Source organism: Mobula birostris, chromosome 5, assembly GCF_030028105.1.
Source record: "Mobula birostris isolate sMobBir1 chromosome 5, sMobBir1.hap1, whole genome shotgun sequence".
NCBI lineage: Eukaryota > Metazoa > Chordata > Chondrichthyes > Myliobatiformes > Myliobatidae > Mobula > Mobula birostris.
Window position 1 is genome coordinate 195,632,146 of NC_092374.1, and position 17,952 is coordinate 195,650,097.

The 17,952-nt window shown below is 45.5% G+C and overlaps 1 long non-coding RNA gene across 1 annotated transcript; it reads right to left on the minus strand.

Moving 5' to 3' along the window:
- Nucleotides 1-555: 555 nt before the first annotated feature.
- On the minus strand, nucleotides 556-17,674 carry LOC140198204 (uncharacterized). The gene is made up of 3 exons (XR_011886141.1): nucleotides 17,487-17,674; nucleotides 5,426-5,530; nucleotides 556-1,365 (listed from the first exon to the last, which is right to left on the minus strand). It is a non-coding gene; the product is annotated as an uncharacterized lncRNA (long non-coding RNA).
- Between the last annotated feature and the right edge of the window lie 278 nt (nucleotides 17,675-17,952).

A 17,952-nucleotide genomic window follows, 5' to 3' on the forward strand; every position in this document is an offset into this window, starting at 1 on the left:
AAACTTTACAACTCCTCCCTTGGAGGGTCAGACACCCTGAGCCAATAGGCTGGTCCTAGACTTATTTCCTGACATAATTTGCATATTACTATTTAATTATTTATGGTGCAACTGTAACGAAAACCAATTTCCCCCGGGATCAATAAATTATGACTATGACTATCTTTCACCAATCAACTCCTCCCCCCTCCCAGTTTCAACTAGCACCTACCAGATTGTACTTCTTCCTCCCCTACCCCACCTTCTTACTCAGACTTCTCTTCCTTTCTTACCCTGATGAAGAATCTTGGACCAAAATGTTGACTGTGGAATGGGGTCGAGAAGGATAATATATCATCCATGATGGAATGGTGGAACAGAATCGATAGGCAGAATGGTCTAATTCTGCTTCTCTTTATTATGGTCTCACCAGAGTCATCGGGAGAACTTGCAAACTCCGCAGATGCCGCACCAGTGGTCAGTATTGCACTGGGCTGTGGGGCAGGGCAATGACTTTCAAAGCAGTAATAGATCTGCACATCCCATATAACCAACAAATTAAAACAGGCATTAGAATGAGGTTTAAAATGTTTTAATGGTCATTTTTAAATTTACACAAATCATTACAATTCATATTTTTATCATGAAAATCTCTGTCAACATTCATTTTATTCCCAATATTTGACACCTTTTAAAGCAATCTACAAGTACCCATGGCTATTACATATTCAGATCAGCTATTCAGCATCATAGAAATGTGAATATTAAAAAAATAGCAATTGTTTGCACTGACAATTATACCACGCAGATTTGAAATCTCATTGTACTGTATAGAAAATTGTAAAAATGGAGTAAATGAGTAACAAGAATAAAAATGGGGATTGAAAGGGAATGAAAATTCACCATAGCAGGCCACGATTATCTGAATGATCACCACAAAGGATTAAAAGCTTCATTTATTTTAAAGCACAGTGTGGGCTTCTGAACACAGAATTCTTCCTTTAGTCTGACGATTGTACCCCTTAACACCTTATGCACCTTGACTAAGTAATAATCTGCCCCATTTATAATAGGTAGCAGGATGCAAACAAAACAAACAGACAAACTTCCTGCAAATGCTGCTGTTATTATGGACAACTGAATGTAACATGAAGGAATATTCGTCGTTTGAAGGAATAGCACTGAACTATTGGTATCCCACAAACCAGGCAAGAACCATGACGGAGATAGCCAGTACAGATAGTTGAGCGGCCGTGGCACCATTGCAGTTATTGAAGATACAACATTTCGTCTCAGCTTTAACCTCTACGCCTATATGTGTTTCAGTGACCGTTTGCCCACACTCTTGCAGATCTGTGCATCCAGAGGTATAGAAGGTTACTGGACCTGAAGAGGCAAAGGAAATGGATGAGTGGTCACGGTATCAGTAATGGAATCACGGGAAGGCTTGGGAGGTGGGGAAGTGGCAGAAGGAAGGTGATTGTGGGCTCACTTAGAATGGAGACAAATTCAATTTCCAAAAGAATTCTCTGTTTCACTCTACCCCCAGATAGATACTGATGGTCTCCACATCAAGATGGCCATCCCCAACAAGGTTATTCTCTGTTCTCTTCTATGCACTTAGGACACAGAAGGAAGCCATTCAGCCCATTAAATGTATGCCAGCGCTACTGAGCAATCCTCTTCCCATGCTCTTCATTCCCCTATAACTTGTTCCTGTTTAGTGAAAATGAATCTCAGTGTAGTGTATGGTGCCAGATGCTCTTTGATAAAATACTTAGAATTCATACACTCCCCTAAGATTCAATAGACACCAAAAGGGATGTCAGCAGGTTAACCTACTAGTCCTTTCCTGTAGAAGGAAAGGAGAGTACCCTCAGACACAGGGAGAATGTGTAAAACCCAAGGTGGAGAGTATTTGAGATTACCATCGAACCCAGGTGGCTGGAGCAGAGACTACCTGCTGTCCGAACTCATGTTGAACAAACTCTGAAATATCATTACTATCTGTAGAGGACAAGCAACATGTTAGGAACCTGTAATACCTTTCCTCATAGATTTCAAAAAAGGACAATGAACTGCGGATGTTTGACTCCATCACACTGAGCCCCATGGTGGGTGGTGGTGCGGTGGGGGGAAGAAGAGCACAGCATGGGAACCATTGTGCTGAACTAAACTAGTATTTAAATACACAATTCCTTCTCCCTACACAATATCCACATTGCTCCATTGTCTGCACATACACATGCCCATCTGAGAACCTCATAACTCAGGAAATTGATGGTGTTCTACAGGTTCTGTACTGGGACCTCTGTATTGGTGAACTATATAAATGACCTGAATGAAAATGGAGATGGGTGTGTTAGTAAGTGTGGAAATAATGCAGAGATTGGTGGTGTTGTGGTAGTGTAGAAGACTGGTAAAAAATACAGTGGGGTATAGATAAATTGCAGATCTGGGCAGAGAAATGGCAGATGGAGTTTAACCTGGCCAAATGTGAATAAATGCACTTTGGTGGGTCTCATATAATGAGATAGTACACCATCAAGAGCAAGACCCTTAACAGTGTTTATAAGTGGAGGGATCTTGGGCTCCAAGTTCGTAGCTCCTCGAAAATAGCTACACTAATTGATGGGATGGATATGGCGGCTTGTGGAATGTTTGCTTTTATTAGATGAGGCACCCAGTTGAAAACCCATGAATTTATGTTACAGATTTATAAAACTTCAGTTAGGCCACAGCTGGTCACCCCATTATAGGAAAGATGTCAATGCTTTGAAGAGGATGCCGAAGAAGTTTACCAGGATGCTACCTGTATTAGAGAGCATGTACTATAACGAGAGGTTGGACAATCTTGTGTTGCTTTCTCTGGAGCAGCAGAGGTTGAAGGGAGGTCTGACAATGTCATCTTGCTGTCTATCACCAGACAACTGTCAATTTATATGATAATGAACAGGGTGAACCAAACCCTCTCACCCACCCCCCACCTATCCTGAGCAAATAGGCATAGGTACAACCAGCAGGACTTTAGATCAACATATTTCTCCTAAGGATAGTACAGGAAGGGAATGTAGGGGCAACAAATAGAGTGGATTGGTATTTGAGGATTGGAAAGAACTTGATGAGCACAAACCAGGACTCATTTTAATAGTAAAGTTATCAAAATGGCCATAGCGCAGAAGGACTTTTGGCCCATTGAGATTACCGCAGACCTTTCACCCAGTAGTGTCTGCATTAGATACATGTCATGGTCCGGTCCGAAGTCCGCATTCCGGTTCACGGTCCGGCCCGCAGACGCTGGACTCCGGGTCTTCCGGCTGTCCCTTGTTTCAGTTGGACTTAACCAGTTCAGTTTGACTTAACTGCTCATCTTGGGGCTGGGAATATAAGTGGCCCTGGGGTCGAGTGTGGTGGCTGGGTCGTCTCGTCATTCTCCTCTTGGAGCAACCAACCGGTGGAAGGCTAGTGCAGTCATCGAAATATGTTTTTGGCTGTTCCGTAGCCCGCTGAGGTTACTGGCCGCCTTGAGTCTTGGAGCCACCCCAGACTTAGCTCCCTTCCTGCCCTTTGCCTCCGTCAGGTAAGCCAGGCCATTTGCTGTTACCCTGCGGTTGGTTCTGTCCCTCCCTGTCCTTGCCTCCATGGGGTGAAGTTCCGCATCCTGCCCAGGAGTTGCCTCGAAGTACCCTTGCCTCGTCACGTCTTCGCTTGGTCTCCAGGAACCCAACCCTCGTAACGTCTTCACCTGGTCTCCAGGAACCCAACCCTCGTAACGTCTTCACCTGGTCTCCAGGAACCCAACCCTCGTAACGTCTTCACCTGGTCTCCAGGAACCCAACCCTCGTAACGTCTTCACCTGGTCTCCAGGAACCCAACCCTCGTAACGTCTTCACCTGGTCTCCAGGAACCCAACCCTCGTAACGTCTTCACCTGGTCTCCAGGAACCCAACCCTCGTAACGTCTTCACCTGGTCTCCAGGAACCCAACCCTCGTAACGCCTTCACCTGGTCTCCAGGAACCCAACCCTCGTAACGTCTTCACCTGGTCTCCAGGAACCCAACCCTCGTAACGTCTTCACCTGGTCTCCAGGAACCCAAGCCTTGTCACGACTTCGCCTGGTTTTGGGGTCCGAGCCCGAATCAAGACCCAGGTTCTGGGTCCTTGTCCAGTCTCTGGCTTGGAGTCCACACGCAGGCTCCTTGTTCCCAGTCCCTCGTCCTGGTCCTGCTCCCCTAGCCTAGTTTGTGTTGCCGTCCCTACTCCTAGTCTGCGTCCTGTCCCGTCATTTAGTTTAGTCCATTCCTGTTCCTAGTATTTCAGTGTCTGTGTCTTGCATTTGGGTCCGTTCCCAATGCCTCGTCACTGTTAAAATATGATGCTGAATTAAAGTAAATATCTTCCGCCTGTAAATGATCAACTTCCCTCCATGACCGTGTCTAACTTCCTCAAACAGCACTATGGTGTCTACTTCCACTATGACTCCTCACAGCCCACTCCTCATTTTCAGAATATTTGCACCACGCGTTTCTTTTGAACTTCATCCACCCCTCCCCCCACAATAAAATGTATGCTCTCCAGTATGACACATTTTATCTGTGCCTCTCAATCATACAAACTTGTGTCAGGTCTCCCCTTGGCTTGTGTGCAGAGAGAACAACACAAATTTGTCCAATCGTTCCTTATAGCACCTCTCTAATCCTGGCAGCATCCTGGTGAACCTCTTCTGCACAGAATAGCTGACGTGGAAAGAAGTGGGAGGAAAATGGGTGTACTATAAACTCCATGTCATCGGGGGAGCGGAGACTGGGGCAGAACATCTTGCAGCTGAGGCCAGGGAAGTAGTTCATGGTATTGCAGAGAAAAAACTATCCACTGAGATCCGTAAACATCAACCGGCTGTAAAGTGACATATTAACTCTCCTTAGTCGCTACCCAGGAAGATCAAGACAGGCACAAATTTGACTGGGCGTCAATGGAAGTCACTGTGCAAGTGAACATGTGACCTGCAAGAGAACTCCTAGAAGCATGGTTTTCCATGAACTATTCTGTAAACAAACACGTGGACCTTGATCCTATTTATGAGATATTGCAGGCAAACTTCTAGACCACTAAACACAAAGTTCCCCACACAACCAATCAGTGACAAGATTTCCTTCTCACATCACAAATGAGTTTCCAAAAAGGTGACCAATTAGCAATTGATAGGTACCTAGAGGCTAAGTATATGGAGGACCCACCACAATTAACAGAGCACTGACGATGTCTCCTCGTATGGTGACGAAATGTTTGCAAGTAAATTCCCAAGATCATAGAACTCAACCCAACCATCAACCACCTGAGCTACACATTTTCTGAATTAATTCCAACTCTTCCAGCCCAGTCTAGATGTGCTGAATGGTCTGCTCTGCCTCCCAATTCTAAAAAAGTTCTTCTAAAAACACCTTACCTACAGTGGCACGTCTGGAGAAACAGACTTGAAGAGGTTTGCAGGTTTCCTTGGAGAAACACAGAGATGGACTGAAGGTGCAACGGAAACACTCCAAGGCAGTACCTACAGCATCAAGAAAATTGAAAAATTAAAAATCCAGTACAGAGTCAATTTTCATAATGTAAAGACTGATCAAAAACTACTCAATGCCAATTTTCCTGTTCCAGAAGTTTATACCAATCAAGATTTGTTTTGGCTTTCCATGAGCCCGATTTTTTTTTTTGGTCCTGTCTAGGCTCCTAGAGGCTTGGGAGCACCAGCCCATCTTAGAAGAGCCAGACTTCTCTTTTCAAGTGACACTGTGTCAATTCCCTACATGTTGTCAGTCTTGCCACAGTTTCTACTTTGCAATTCATTGCCTCAATCTCCAATTTACAGACAGACGATTCTTTAAAGAAAAAAAAAAGCAGAAGTCTTTTTAGAAAAGAGGACAATAGGATTCAAGAAATCTATCAATTCTGGAAGAGTTTGTTTACACAGTATGGTCAGTAATTGATGACACATCAAGGCCAATCCATGTACATACACTTGTCAGGAAATAAATCCATTTGGACATTTAAAGAACCATACGTTTGGATTATGGAAATCCTACGGTGTCCCAAGATTACAATTTGAGTGTTGTGGGCATGCTATGTTGATGCCTTTCATTTCCAGCCCCGATGAAGGGTCTTGGTCTGAAAAGTAGACTGTTCATTCCCCTCCATAGTTGCTACTTGACCCGTTGAGCTGCACCAGCATTTTATGTGTTGTTTATGTTTACTTCATGTCTTTCTTGTGAATTTGTGTATCCAATGCTACGTGCTCGTCATGCGGCTGCAAGTTGTCATGGTCACATGCACAAGTACATGTATGCACAGGTGCAAACATAATGTTGACTTAATTTCTCCCACCCACCCCACCATGTACTCCCAGTTCCGATAAAACCTCCAGATGAAACATCCACAATTCCCTTCCACTCCCCTACAGATGTCACCTGACCCACTGGATTCCCTCTGGTGGGAATGTTTCAGAAAGACTTGGAGCAAATGCTCCACAGAAAGCTTCATTTAATTCAAATTAACCCAAAATGTAAAAGGTTCACCTACAACTTCTAGTTCTAATCTCAACCAACCTCAGTGCAAAGAGTTTGTTCGCATTTACCCTATCTATAGCCATCATTATTTAATCTTTGAATTTACAAGCTAAGCAATAATATAATGCAGAGTGAATAGTACACCATGCAGATAGGGTGAAACAACCCTATCCTTCTGCATTTTCCCCATAAGTTTTGACACCCTCATTTATCAAGAACCCATCAACCTCTGCTTTAGATATACCCAATGACTTGGCCTCCACAGCCATCTGTGGCAATTAATTCCACAGATATACCTCTTCTGGCTAAAGAAGTTCCTCCTCATCTCATTCTAAGCTCTAGTGAGTACAGGCCTAAAGCTATCAACCACTCGTCATACATTACTGGACGATAGGCACATGGTTTACAACAGTAGCTGCGTCTCTCTCTCCATGACCATATCAAAATGTCAAACGCACATTTTGAATCTTGATCAAGAAACACAATAGCATAGTAGTCCAAGCAACACACATCAAAAAGTTGCTGGTGAACGCAGCAGGCCAGGCAGCATCTCTAGGAAGAGGTACAGTCGACGTTTCAGGCCGAGACCCTTCATCAGGACGCTTTCTTACTAACTCTTCCTTCAGTTAGTCCTGACGAAGGGTCTCAGCCTGAAACGTCGACTGTACCTCTTTCTAGAGATGCTGCCTGGCCTGCTGCGTTCACCAGCAACTTTGATGTGTGTTGCTTGAATTTCCAGCATCTGCAGAATTCCTGTTGTTTGCATTTTTAAATTCTGAAGGAAGGCAGTTTTTAAAAAAACTTCTTCGAGTACAAGAAGAACGAGACTATGCAGGCGCGTGATGTCGACAGGACAGCGCGGAGATTTTAAAAAGGAGACCACCCTGTACAGCAGGCACCGGAGTGAGTGACAGCAGAGTGTAGGGCTTTGGCCCAATGGGCTTAGGCGGTAACAGGAAGAGGCGAGAGCGAGGCACCAACTCTTTTTTACCCCTTACACGTACTCCTGCAGCTGAGAATGTGCCAGTCGGCAGCATTCTGCTGCGGACACCTCGACTGGTAGACCAAGTTTTGGGCCGACCAAAGGGCATCTTTCACCAAATTGATGATCTGCCAGCAGCTCCTGATTTTTGTCTCCATGCGTGTCCCCGGGAACAGCCTAGAGATCAGAAAGTACTGAGGCGAGTATGGAGGGAACTGAATCTGAGGGTGTGTATCTGTGCACTAGGTATGTAAAATCTTGTTGCACTATTACAGATTGTTGGGTATGATGTTGTGGTCATCACTGAATCGTGGCTGGAATGCTTGTGGTTGGGAGCTGAATGTCCGAGGGCACATCGGTCACCCGGACCAGATGAAGTGCACCCTAAGGTTCTGAAAGAGGCAGTGTTAGAAATTGTAGAGGGATTAGCAATGATCTTACAGAAATCATTGGACTCTGGCATGGTGCCAGAGGACTGAAAAATTGCAAATGTCACTCCATTCTTTAAGAAAGGAGGAAGGCATCAGAAAGGAAAGTGTAGACCAGTTTGCCTGATCTCAGTGGCTGGAGGATGTTGGAGTCAATTGTTCAGGATGAGGTTATGGAGTACTTGGTGACACACAACAAAGTCGGCATGGTTTCCTGAAGGGAAAATCTTACTTGATGAACTTCTTGGAATTCCTCAACGTGATTACAAGTACGTTTGTAGTATAAATAAAAAGAATGCAGTGGATGTTGTATATTTGGACTTTCAGAAGGCCATTGATATGGTGCCACACACAAGGCTGCTTACCAAGTTATGAGCCCATGTTATTACAGGAAATTTACTGGCATGATTAGAGCATCGTCTGATTGGTTGGAGGCAGCATGTGGAAAAAAAAAGGATCCTTTTCTGGTTGGCTGCCAGTGACTAGTGGTGTTCCACAGGGATTGCTGTTGGTACTGCTTCTTTTTATGCTGTGTAATGCCCTGGTTCATATTTTTTTCTCTGTTATGCTGTCCTGTTCTATGCGAGCTGCTTGTTTGTGTAACGGTTGAAGATAAGAGATAGGAGAATTGTATCACATCCAATTAAAATGGCCGGATTAATGGGAGATTAGGGACACTAAGGCTGGGCTTGGGGCAGTTGTTGAGAGAGACACTGGAGAGAAGAGGTCATAGGAGTCGACCCGCGGTGAGATCAAAGGAGGATCGGTGAAGGTGAAACCGTGAGCTCCACTTGCGCATATTGGACTGTTTCATTAAAATGGGCCCTTTACTTGTTTTGCTTTTTCTTGACTAACTCTTTAGTCAAATCAAGAATTATAAAGATAAATCTTTTAGCTGTATGCAGTGCACTCTCTGTTATTTCATAGTACTTATTTGTAACAAGGTAACGAATCACACAGCATCCGCACAAACGGGTTTTAGGGGAACTTGCGCTTCAATCTCACATGTTTGGTGGGAATCGAGATAGTCTTCCCTAAACTTACGCAGCCGACGGAATTAGAGTGTTTCACTGTATATCAATGATTCAGATGATGGAATAAACAGCTTGTTGCCAAGTTTGCAGATGACATGAAGATTGGTGGAGGGGCAGATAGTGTTAAGGAAATGGGTAGGCTGCAGAAGGAGAGACAGATTAGGAGAATAGGCAAGAAAGTGGCAAATGAAATACAATGTATGGTCATGCACATTGGTAGTAGAAATAAATGTGCAGACTATTTACTAACCACAGAGTAAACCTAAAACTTGGGGACACAAAGGGACATGGGAGTCCTTGTGCAGAATACCCTATAGGTTAACTTGCAGTTTGGGTCGGTGGTGAGGAAGGCAAATGCAATGTAAGCATTCATTTCAAGAGGTCTAGAATACAAGAGTAGGGATATGATGCTGAGGCTTTATAAGGCACTGGTGAGGAATCACCTTGAGTATTGTAAAAGTTTTGGGTTCCTCATCTAAGAAAAGACATGCTGACATTGGAAAGGGTTCAGAGGAAGTTCACAAGGATGATTCTGGGAATCAAAAGGTTATCATATGAGGAAAGTTTGATGGCTCTCGGTCAGTACTCACTGGAATTTAGAAGGAAGTGGGGGTGGATCTCATTGCAACCTTTCAAATTTTGAAAGGCCTAGACAGAGTAGATATGAAAAGGATGCTTCCCATGGTGGGAGAGTCCAGAACAAGAAGGCAGGGCCTCAGGATAGAGGGGAGTCCATTCAAAACAGGGATGCAGAGAAATTTCTTTCACCAGGTGGTTAATTTGTGGAATTTGTTACCACGGGCAGCTGTAGCGGCCACATCATTGGATGTATTTAAGGCAGATATTGATAGGTTCTTGATTGGCCATGGCATCAAAGGTTATGGGGAGAAGGCAGGAGAATGGTGTTGAGGACGGGAAAAAAGCATCACGCTGACTTAATTGGACAAATGGCCTAATTCTTCTCCTATGTTTTATGGTCTTATGAACTGAAGTAAAGGTGAGGGAGTGCAAAGAATCTTACAAGAGAAAACTGCAGTACAAGCTCCAGCAGAATAGCATAAGGGATATGTGGTCGGTCATGAAGCAGATCACTGGCTTCAAGGTTAAGGAAAGGAAGATCGAGGGCTGCCTGGATAGGGCCAATGAATTGAACGTGTTATTCAGCAGGTTCAGCATGGGACCTCCTGATGTCCCTAACTTTCCCAAACCACACACCCTGTCATAAGGGGGGCACTGGGAGCGGACCCAAATGCAAGGCAGAGACACGGAGGTACAAGGAAGAGGACTAGGTGAAAGAAGAAAGCAAGGGAAGTGGGAAGGAAGGACACTGGACATGACAGGGCAGAACTTGAGGCAGGGCTCCAGACGAGGCCTCAGAAGGCAGGGGAAGGGATACAGACAGGGGGTTTGGACAGGAGCAATCCAGCAGCCAGAGGCTGAATCCTGAAGGTATTTATGAAGCCAGCCCAAATGAGAATCAGCTGCCTCAACAGAACTGGAGAAAACCGGAAAACCTGGAATAAGGAAAATGGACCGGACTGTGAACTGGAATGCGGATTTCACAGACCAGACGATGACACACCCTCCCTGCCCCCGAAGCCTTTGCCATCCATCTCTCCCTTCCCTCTGGTGAATGGTTGTGTTCCAAACTCCCCCAGCTTCAGAGTATCTTGCCTTGAGGATGACCACCCTCCCCCACCTGTGACTGCAGGTCAGGTTAAAGGACAGCTGGAGAGACTACATCAAGGCAAAGGCTTCTAGACCAGACAGCATCACCCCAGGGTACTAAAGCCCTGTGCAAGACAGCTGTCTAGTATTTTATAGCACCTTTACAATCTGAGACAGAATCAGGAAAAGATACCAGTGCTATGGAAGACTTCCTGCTTGATGCCTGATCCGAAGAAGGTGACTCAATCTGGACTTAATGACTACAGACCAATTGCCCTCACATCTCATGTGATGAAAGTGCTGGAGAGGCTGGCTATGAGGTGAGATCTTGAGGTCACAGGTGAGATCTTTGTTGGACCCTCAACAGTTTACCTACCAAACTCGTGGGAGTGGATAGTGCCACCGTCTAGCTATTTCAGAGAGCTCACTCCCACCTGGATGATGCCTGTGGCACCGTGAGAATCACATTTTTTGATTTCTCTTGTGCCTTCAATACAATCAAGCCACTTCTTCTCAGCAAGAAGCTGCAAAGGGTAGGCGTAGACAAATCCATTTTCTCATGGTTACTGACAACCTGACATACAGATCCCAGTTTGTACGGCTGGGTAGTTTTCTGTCTGAGATGGTGGTGAGTGACACTAGAGTGCCACAATGTCTCCGTTTCTGTCCACACCTTAAACGTTGAGTACAATTAGATTAGATTGTGAGGACACGCAGTCCTCTTTTATTGTCATTTAGTAATGCATGCATTAAGAAATGATACAATATTCTGAGTCTTGTCACTTGCAGAAGTTCTCTGATGATTCTGCAGTGCTTGGGTGTATCAGAGATGGGCAAGAGTCGGAATACAGAGGACAGTGGACAAGTTTATGGAGTGGCGCAGGAGGAATCACCCGCTCCTGAATGTGGCCAAAACCAGGGAGATGATGATTGATTTTAGGAGGAAGAGGACTGTGATGAGTTCTGTATACATTCTGGGCGAAGAAGACGCAGTGGTGGAGGAGTACAAACACTCGATTGTTCACCTCGGCAGCAGACTTGACTGAAAAACCAACACCAAGAACTGAGTTGCATTGAATTGACTTTAATTATTAAATCCTTTACATACATGAGGAGTAAAAATCTTTATTTAATATCTCCATCTGAATGTGCAATTTATAGTCATTTGTAATAAATAGTATGTACAGTAAGATATACAACAGAACAGTCAACATAGCTTAGAAATACAATTGTGTCAGTGTGAATTAATCAATCTGATGGTCTGGTAGAAGAAGCTCCCCGGGAGCCTGTTGGTCCTGGTTTTTATGCTGTGCTACCATTTTTCAGATGGTAGCAGCTGGAAGAGTTTGTGGTTGGGGTGACACGGGTCTCAAATGATCCTTTAGGCCCTTTTTATGCACCTGCTGCTGCAGATGTCCTGAATAGTGGGAAGTTCATGTCTACAGATGCCTTGGGCTGACAGCACCACTCTCTGCAGACTTCTGCAATTGAGGGAAGTACAGTTCCTGTATCAGGCAGTTTCTAGAGCCAGTCAGGATGCTCTCAATTGTGCCCCTGTAGGAAGGCCTTAGAATTTGCAGTCATGCCAAACTTCTTCAACCAAGGTGAAAGAGTTGCTGTTGTTCTTTTTTCACCACACAGCTGGTATGTACAGACAAATTGAGATCCTCGGTGATGTGTATACCAAGGAATTTAAAGCTGTTCACTCTCTCAACCCCAGATCCATTGATGTCAATAGGGGTTAGCCTGTCTCCATTCCTCCTGTTGCCCACAACCAGCTCCTTTGGTTTTGCGACATTGAGGGAGAGGTTGTTTTCTTGACACCACTGTAGGCTGCCTTGTTGTTATATGAGATAAGGCCAATCAATGTAGTATCATTTATAAATTTAATTTGCAGATTGGAGCTGTGGGTGGGGATACAATCATGTTTATACAGAGAGTAAAGGAAGGGGCTTAGTACACAGCCATGAGGGGCACCTGTGTTGAGGGTCGGAGGGGCAGAGGTGAAGGAGTCCACTCTTACCACCTGCCAGCAATCTGACAGGAAGTCCAGGATCCAGCTACACAAGGCAGGGTGAAGGCTGAGGTCTCTGAGCTTCTTGTGGAGCCTGGAGGGAATTATGGTCTTGAATGATGAACTGTAGTCCAAGAACAGCATTCTCACATAAGCATCCCTCTTCTCCAGATGTGTAAGGATGGCGTGTAGAGTGGTAGCATGCTGCAGATATAGTCCTTGACCAGCCTCTCAAAACACTTGTTTATTATTGAGGTGAGTACGACAGGACGCCAGTCGTTCAGACATGTTACCTTGGTCTTTTAGGTACAGGGACAATGGTGGATGTTTTGAAGCCGGAGGGCACGCTACACTGGCAGAGGAAGAGATTAAAAATATCCGGAGACACACCCACTAGTTGTGCCACGCACATTCTGACTACCCACCCTGGGATGTCGTCTGCTCCCGCAGCATTGCGGCTGACCACTCACTGGAAACTGCTGCTTACTTCAGCCTCAGAGATGACCAAGGTGCAGGTCGCATTGGCGGCTCTCCTCGGGGCCTCAGTGTTGGCGCCATCGAACCGAGCGTAAAAAGGACTTAGCTTATCTGAGAGTCAAAAAGGTCTACACAGCAGCTCCAGGTACTCCAGATCTGGGGCACAAAAGGAATTGAGGGCATGCACATTCCGGAGGTCGCACCAAGTATTATTGACCATGAAGCATACCCCAACTTCTTTACTCTTCCCAGAGAGGATTTTCCACCTGTCGGCGCGGAACAGGGAGAATACAAAGGGTTCGATGGCATGATCGGGTATCTTCTCCGTCAACCAGGTCTCCACGAAGCACAAAACTTTACATTCTTTTGTTTCCCGCGGATCGGAGATTCTGACCTTCAGTTCGCACAGCTTGTTGTCTAGGTTAGACAGCTAACCTAATGCTAGAGAGCGGTGGCTGGTTAGCACGCTGTCTCCACCTCACCAGGGCGCCAGTCTTTTTCCCTCGCCTCCGGCACCACTTCCGAGCTAGCGGCAGTGTAATAAATGAGCCTCCCATGGATTGTGTAAGCAGGGTTTCCCAGAGTAGAAAAACAGTATGTTGTGGGAGATGTCTTCCTTTTTTAAAGAAAGGGGCTTCTCTTCCTCCACTATCAACTCTGCTCTTAAATGCATCTCTCCCATTTCACGTACATCTGCTCTCACTCCATCCTCCCACCACCCCACTAGGAATAGGGTTCCCCTGGTCCTCACCTACCACCCCACCAGCCTCCGGATCCAACATATTATTCTCCGTAACTTCCGCCACCTCCAACGGGATCCCACTACTAAGCACATCTTTCCCTCCCCCGCTCTCTCTGCATTCCGCAGGGATCGCTCCCTACGCACCTCCTTGTCCATTCGTCCCCCCCAACCCTCCCCACTGATCTCCCTCCTGGCACTTATCCATGTAAGCGGAACAAGTGCTACACATGCCCTTACACTTCCTCCCTTACCACCATTCAGGGCCCCAAACAGTCCTTCCAGGTGAGGCGACACTTCACCTGTGAGTCGGCTGGGGTGATATACTGCGTCCGGTGCTCCCGATGTGGCCTTTTATATATTGGCGAGACCCGACGCAGACTGGGAGACCGCTTTGCTGAACATCTACGCTCTGTCCGCCAGAGAAAGCAGGATCTCCCAGTGGCCACACATTTTAATTCCACATCCCATTCCCATTCTGACATGTCTATCCACGGCCTCCTCTACTGTAAAGATGAAGCCACACTCAGGTTGGAGAAACAACACCTTATATTCCGTCTGGGTAGCCTCCAACCTGATGGCGTGAACATCGACTTCTCTAACTTCCGCTAAGGCCCCACCTCCCCCTCGTACCCCATCTGTTACTTATTTTTATGCACACATTCTTTCTCTCACTCTCCTTTTTCTCCCTCTGTCCCTCTGAATATACCTCTTGCCCATCCTCTGGGTCCCCCTTCCCCCTTGTCTTTCTTCCCTGGGCCTCCTGTCCCATGATCCTCTCGTATCCCTTTTGCCAATCACCTGTCCAACTCTTGGCTCCATCCCTCCCCCTCCTGTCTTCTCCTATCATTTTGGATCTCCTCCTCCCCCTCCCCCTCTCAAATCTCTTACTAGCTCTTCCTTCAGTTAGTCCTGATGAAGGGTCTCGGCCTGAAACATCGACTGCACCTCTTCCTACAGATGCTGCCTGGCCTGCTGCGTTCACCAGCAACTTTGATGTGTGTTGCTTGAATTTCCAGCATCTGCAGAATTCCTGTTGTTTGTTGTGGGTAAATGCCGTCTTCCCGATGTTCAGAATATTCAGTCGATCATACCTAATGTTGTAGCGATGTCCTACATACAGAGCTAGAAATAACGTCACGCAGACTGTAAGTTGCACTCGAGACAAGTTTATTGCAACTTCGCGACACTGGATTTTACGCATTCCGTTCCCGCCCTCTGCGGGCGGAAATGACGTCAGAGGTGCATTCCCGCGCGCGCGGGCTTTCTCCCCTTGCTGGTGAAGAAGGCGGCCCGGCGCCATTTTGGGGCTGGCCACTCTGCCGACGGGCGCGCCATTTTGTGAGCCTGCGCAGAAAGTGGGTCGCCGCAGTGTGACTATTATCTTCTTGAACAAGAAATGCGAAGGAAATTGTAGAAATTAGCAGTACACTGTAATGTTGGTACGGAGCTCAGAACACAAGGAGGGGATGAGCAGATTCTAATTTGTAAGCAAGCTGAGAATCAATGTGTGCAGCAATATGTTGGATATCTTTTTCCAGCCCGTTGTAACGCGTGCAGTCTTTGCGACTTTATGTTGCGGAGGCAGTGCAGAACTATAGAACACTACAGCACAGAAAACAGGCCATTCGGCCCTTCTAGTCTGCCGAAACTTTATTCCGCTTTTACCATTGACCTGCACACAGTCCAAAACCCTCCAGACCTCGCTCATCCATGTATCTATCCAATTTATTCTTAAAACTTAAGAGTGAGCCCGCATTTAGGCAGCTCGTTCCACACTCCCACCGCTCTCTGAGTGAAGAAGTTCCCCCTAAATAAACTCATCAAACAGGCTGGATCCGTCCTTGGCTGCAACCCGGACTCTTCTGAGTTAGCGGTGGAGAGAATGTCACTAAACAAACTTATCCATCATGGACAATCAGGCACATCCTCTGCAGGACCTACTGAATAAACAACGGAGCGAAACAGACTCATTCAGCTCTGCTGTCGCAAGGATCATTACAGGAAATCTTTCCTACCAAATACAACGTACAACAGCTAGGTTGGTGGGGGGGGGGGTGGTCACATATCATAATACAATAATCTCTGTTTCATTATTTGGTACACTATTGCATATTGGTAAATTATTTTTCTGCATATTATTCTGTACTTTATTAGGTAGTTTTATTCTTATTTATTGTTGTTGCTAAGTGTTTTTAAATGTTGCTTCTGTAATGAAATAACTTCCCACTCGGGATCAAAGTATTATTATTAAGATCTGACTGTATCCGAATAAATATCGTTGCTGGGAAAAGAAAGCGCGTTGGAAGGAGAGGGGAGTCATGAGATCCCAGAATGCTTGCTGGAGCTAAATCAATGAAAGCTGTTCCCCTGCCTTCTGCTCAGACCCCAATAAAACCTGCAAGTTTGAAGCACCCCGTGCGACACCCCCAACCCACCACACACGCGCAACCACAAAAAGAAACGGTAACATTTTTTTACACTCATCATGGGTTCGAACCCATCCCAAATCCAGGTCACAACTTTAAAAAACTGCAAAATCAGGATATTTCAATACTTTTTGAGACACAGGTTACAATCGAAAAGAGCTTGAAGTTTTTTTTTAAATCACGCCTTATGGGATCGATTGGGGTGGATGGAAATAATAAAAAATCTTTTGATATTTTTATGGCGTAAAAAGCAGCTCATAACTCTTGAAGTAGCTCTAACATAGGATCTTAATGCCAGAAATGCATAAGAAATAAATTAAGCATTTATTATATTCCAGAATTAGTGTGTACGGGGTCTCTTCTTTGTATGTTAAATTTAAAATGGCTTCTTTGTTATGTTAATCTTTTAAATTGCTGCGTATGTGGATTAAAATGGCTTCTATATTAAATGCTGAGAAAGTCTCCAGCTAGACATTTGCCTGGGTTTATACAGATAGCAGGGTGCTATTAGCAAATGGGTATACATGTTATCATTTCTTGGGGTGATAATGGTGTCTCACATGAATGGGAACGGGGGTTTTTGGGGGGAGTCGGAGGAGAGACGGAGAGGACGACGGACGTGCGGAAAGGCGCCGGTTGATCACTCTGGGTGGTCCCGAGCCGTGAGTCGACAGGGTCCAAGTGGTCGCCGGGCCACTAAGAAGGGAGAGGTGTCGGGAAACTTAGGAGAGGCTCAGTGAGGGAACGGACTGGAGTGTCGGGAGAAACGGGTTCCCAGAAAGCAGCCATGGAACCCCCGAAAGCACAAGCCCTTATTCCAGATGGACTAGTGGGACCCCGTTCCAGCGTGTCCCTACGGATAGAGGGAATCTCTGCAAGAGCTATGCTTGACACAGGATAGCAGGTTACCTTACTGTACCGGTCGTTCTACAACAAATATCTGAAGTATTTGCCAGTAACCCCATTTAATGCACTGGAGATTTGGGGCATAAGTGACGGTGATTACCCGTACGATGGGTACCTGTCAGTGAGATTGGAATTCTCAGGGGGCGATGTGGGAGTGTCGGAAGCCCTTGAGACCTTGATCACAAAATATTTTACCTTACAACAAGGAAACAACCTCCAGAGTAAAAAAAAAGAAAACGGATTGAAAGCTTGAAATAACAAAAGTCTTACCTGGGACAACGAAATAGGCAAGAAGTACTGAGAGGAATAAAATCTTCATATTGTCCTATTCAGAGTAATAACAACGAGCACGTTCACTTGCAACAGCCTTTACCAACCCTCTCCTTAATAGTGCCTGGATAGCTTCGACCCAGTATGTTTACATACGCAACAGAATTACCTCTTTCCTTTCTGCAAGGGTGTTGCTTGCGCGAGAACGGAAGCAGCACATCCCAGATAGATATCAGATCTGAAACTTAAGTCCACTTCTTCTCGTTAAATTTTTGACTTTGGATCCGCTAAGCAATCACTGCATTTTATGTCAGAATTTTGTCGATAGTGTTAAAAATATACGGTCAAACCCCCTTTTTTGTTCGGCCTCTCACTAGCACTCGGGTGTACCAAGAGTTTGCAAACATGCTATTTTTAACCTCCTACTGGGTATTTGAAGTGAATTGAATTGACTTTATTGACATGC